Source organism: Trichosurus vulpecula, chromosome 3, assembly GCF_011100635.1.
Source record: "Trichosurus vulpecula isolate mTriVul1 chromosome 3, mTriVul1.pri, whole genome shotgun sequence".
In the NCBI taxonomy this organism is placed as follows: domain Eukaryota; kingdom Metazoa; phylum Chordata; class Mammalia; order Diprotodontia; family Phalangeridae; genus Trichosurus; species Trichosurus vulpecula.
In genome coordinates this window covers 1,686,540-1,690,749 of record NC_050575.1, presented here as the reverse complement: position 1 = coordinate 1,690,749, position 4,210 = coordinate 1,686,540, and the positions used below count along the sequence as shown (strand labels likewise).

General features: G+C 49.7%; 1 long non-coding RNA gene and 1 other non-coding gene across 3 annotated transcripts; both read left to right on the top strand.

The window, feature by feature from the left end:
• Positions 1 to 399: 399 nt before the first annotated feature.
• Positions 400 to 3,152, top strand: LOC118843587. 2 transcript variants are annotated; one of them, XR_005009923.1, is made up of 4 exons: positions 400 to 469; positions 1,707 to 1,770; positions 2,287 to 2,349; positions 2,753 to 3,152. It is a non-coding gene; the product is annotated as an uncharacterized LOC118843587 (long non-coding RNA). The 2 variants fall into 2 exon arrangements; XR_005009924.1 differs by lacking the exon at positions 400 to 469 and adding an exon at positions 1,408 to 1,545.
• Positions 1,937 to 2,139, top strand: LOC118845173. The gene has a single exon (XR_005010038.1). It is a non-coding gene; the product is annotated as a small nucleolar RNA SNORA74 (small nucleolar RNA).
• Positions 3,153 to 4,210: the final 1,058 nt, after the last annotated feature.

The following is a 4,210-nucleotide window of genomic DNA, read 5'->3' as shown; positions in this document are numbered from 1 at the left end:
CTGGGGCTGAGCCAGCTTCCCTGGGTCGCCCCCTTAGATGCCAACCCTCTGCAGAGCCCGGCTCGGCCCCGCCCTTCTGCAGAGCACCACTCGGGCCCCGCCCCTCTGCAGAACTGGCTCGGGCCCCGCCCCTCTACAGAGACGGTTCGGGCCCCGCCCCTCTGCAGAGGCCTGCGCACTCCCCGCCCCTCTGCAGAGTCCCTGCCCCTCAGGCCCCGCCCCTCTGCAGATCTCTGCTCAGTCCCCGCCCCTCCGCAGAGTCCCTGCCCCATCAGGCCCCGCCCCCCCGCAGATCCCGGCTCTTCAGGCCCCGCCCCTCTGCGGAGTCCTACGCAGAGTCCTCCCTCCTCTGGCCCCGCCCCTTTGCGGTAGAACCCGGGGCGGAGCTCCCCAGCCCTCACTGCGGTCTTTCTTTCCAGTGGCCTCGGACGGTGAGGTCATGTCTTTCCGAGCTCCGCTACACGTGGGGGTAAGTGATGGCTCCCTTACCGGGAACCAGAAGCCTGCCTACGGCTATAGGGAGGACGGACTGAGAGGCAGAGGAGGGGGGTGCGGCGGGGAAAGCAGGGGTCCCCTCCTGCATGGCCTGGGCTCCCCGCCGATCGAGGGAGTGGGGGGCTCCGCAGTCCAAAGGCTCGCTCCCTTTGAGCTCCCATTCTCCCCCCGCCCTTTTTACGTAAAGCAGAGCATTGCCTCTTATTAAGCGCTGAAGAGCACGGGTGGAAACAAACCCCGATTCTAGGATCCTCCCCACCCCCAAATCTAATGGTGTCGCAGCCTTAGGAGCTGTTACCTTCGGGCCACGTGTTGGGTCCGTATCTGCCGCTGGAGCCTTCCCATCCCCCCCTCTCATTTCCCACATAATGCAGTTTGGGGGTATATTAATAATCCTGTGTGTCGCCCCCACTTAAAAGATCAAAGGACCTTGAAGGTAAGAAAAGTGGAGGAGGGAGAGATTGGTTTTATCAGTCTAGATTGGGCACAAAATTTTGGAAGTATAAAGGAGGCCTGTGAGGATGGGGCGTAGCGTTGTTCAGGAGCACGCCTCATTTACTTCTTACGTCTGTAGGATTCTGAGTCATTGCCCATATGTCACACAGGGCAGAGACCCTGAATAAAAGCTTTTGCGCCCTTCGCCTTAGAAGAACACCTCAGGAATTTTCTGGAATGTTCTTCATTATAGAAGAAGCGCTTGATAGTGATCCTTAGTCCTTTGGGCAAATGTGCCAGGCAGCATACAACCCTATGGGAGTCTTTCTGCCTAGAGTCACAGTTAGTGTGGGCTCCTCTCGCCCAGGTCCGTCCCAGCAGTAAGGCAGCTTCCCAGTTGGTCTGTATCTGGGTTAGTGTTACACTGCTGGGAGAGCAGCGGCCCAGGGCTAGATGGTGCGCTGGAGCTGGTTCATGCCGTGCTAATTTGAATAACCTCACCAGTCTGCCATCACACTGCCTTCTTTGCCCAGTGACTAGATTAGATCTGCAAGAGCATTGATTCTTGGAGAGAACTTCAGGCCAGACCCACTCCCCGTGATCAGCAGTAGGATTGTAAGAATCGGAACCAGAAAGGACCTTAGCGATGATTGAATCCATCCTCGGGACTTGGGTTCGCCTCTCAACCCCCTAACCTATGTGACTTTAGGCAGATCGGTGGGTATCAGGAAGACCTGAGGTCAAATTAATGATTTCCTGTGTTCATTTATTCTTAGGGTGATCGAACCAGCTGGTGGCCCCCATAAGAAGCATGAGACCATTCACGACAAGGGATTTCAGGTAAATAGCCCTTCCTATGTATAGGAATGGGTGTTGGGGTAATTCTGCCAGGTACAAATACCACTACCTTCCATTTGGGAAGGCTAGCCTTCTGAGAAATCTGACACAGGAAGTGCACAGGTAAGAATGGTACCCAAGAGTCTCAGCTAAAGCTTCTTAGGCTTTACCCAGTTACTGTCAGCTGTCCAGGCCAACACCATGCCTGTGACGGTGTTACATTTCTGGGAGAGAAATGCACTGTCGTCACCAAGGTCTTGTCACATGGCACTGTTTTAGTGCCAAGGCTGACTGCCTTTAGATAGTGCTTTGCACCACTGAGAGTGGATTAACTTCCTTTATGAAGTTAGTCCTAGTCTAGGTGCACACATGTATATTTATTTTCAAGACTCTTTGGGGTTCTGTGTCCCTGTCCCCTAACATTATAAAGTGAGTGGTTTGAACTGGATGGCCTCTAAGGTCCCTTCCAGCACTAAATCTGTGTCCTTATGATCCAGTCACCCTCTTCTTTGCTACCAGGACCCCAGCACCTGTACCTGGACTTCAGGTGACTTGTGATACTCCTCCTGGGTGGTTACTAAGGTAGGTGTTTTACATTAAAGTCAAAGATAAGATAAACAAACTAATGTGCCCCCACCTCCCAAAGGTAACTGATAGAGGAAAACAATCCATTTAGGCCTAACAAGGGCTTGCCTTGGCTTTGGGACCCTTTTTTTTTTTAACCTTGTGATCATGGTATTTAAGTAGAATTGGTTTTCTTTGTTATGGATTTTATTTTATGCACTAAAATACCTTTCACCACACTGCTAAAGGGGTATCCATGATACAAAAACCGGTTAGGAAGCTCCTGGAGAAAGAACAGGACTTTTGCTTTTGTCTCCATCTCCAGGGCCAAGCATGATGAATCAGATGCTTGGCTTGAACTTGAAGTGTCATGTTTTACCAAGTTGCCTAAATCATGTTTGTCTCTGCTTCGCTTCTACAGCTTACAGAGGTCAGAAGTACAAAAGGCCTTGGCCCCAGTGGAAGAACGTGAGAAAAGCCCAGAAACCTGCCCCCCATGAAACTCCTGGGTGGCAGAAGGATTCGAAATGGGTGTGCAGGTGGAGCCACCAGCACCCTGAGGGAACTGATTGCTGGCTGAAGAATACTCACTAGTTCGGATTGGGTTCCCTTTGCCAGTACGAATTCCCTGAGGGGTTTGGGTGGCTTAATCAAGCAAATTAAAATAATCTAATAGGGCTTGCCACTTGATAAGTGAAAGTAATTACTCATCTGCTCCCTGTTGGCTTGATTATTATTGTTATTTTAAATGGAATTCCCCTTTTGGTATGAGTGACTGAGGTGACATGGAAATGTTAAATAAAACCTTATATATAAAACAACTTGTTTTGTGGTTTTGGTGATTTATAATACGAAGTGAACTGTCAGGACGTGAAGAAACCCTCGGTTGCCCCCTTTTCTTGGGCATCTTAAGGTGAATTCTGTTAATTTTATTTCACTTGACTCCATCCATAGCAGTGGGTTTTGTTTAGAAAACCCAGGTCCCTGAGTTAAAAACCCAAAGCTGGGAGAATGACCCAAAGTAGAAAGCTTTTGTATCCAATCATGTACAAAAAAAGATGGCCAAATGCCTGAGGATTCCTACAAAGGAGAACAACCTCTTAAGAGCAGCTAATTAAGGGCTTGAAGGGGAGATAATGACTCCTGAGTCTTGTATAATTAGCAACTCCAGTTAGTCACTTGCCAGCATTGTCTTAGAAAGCAAATCGGTGAGTTCACAAATGAACTAGCCCTGTTCCTCTGCTGGCCCCTCCCTCTTCCTGATTATTTTGGAATTTTGTACCGGTTCTGCTGGTCCAGTGACTAAGTCACCTGTGAAGGTACCATTAAAGTCCCTTTTCTTTGAGGGAAAGAATAGTACAGGTGATGAAAATTGGTAAGCACTTGGTGCCAAGTACTGTGCTAGTCCCTCAGTATGTATATATAGAAAAATAAGGTTCCCCATCTGACCTGTACTAGAAGAATAAATGCAGTGAGGGGATACCGTGCTGCCTTGTTCCCCAAGTGATTTGTCAGGGAGCAGCAAAGGAGAGGAGCATTTAGGGCGGCTAGCGTCCAGTTCATCGCATCTACAGAGTAGTCGAGCATGGTCCTGTCTTGGTTTGCGGGGTTCATTGTTTTCCTCCCAGCTAACAGATGGTGTTCAGCAGCAAAGTTTCTCAGCATGGAAGTAACAAGTATACCCTAGTTTGCTCTTTCAAGGTTTCAGGGTCCACCTCCAGTCCTGATAAAGGTAAATTATGGCTGTCTGATTCTCCCCTGCCTGCTCCCCATTCCAGGAGATATGGCAAACTTCTCTGCCCCTTAAAGCCCTCCACAAGCGCACTCCAGCCTACTTTTTCAGCTTTATTGCACGTGGCTGGATCCGTTTTGTCCAAAC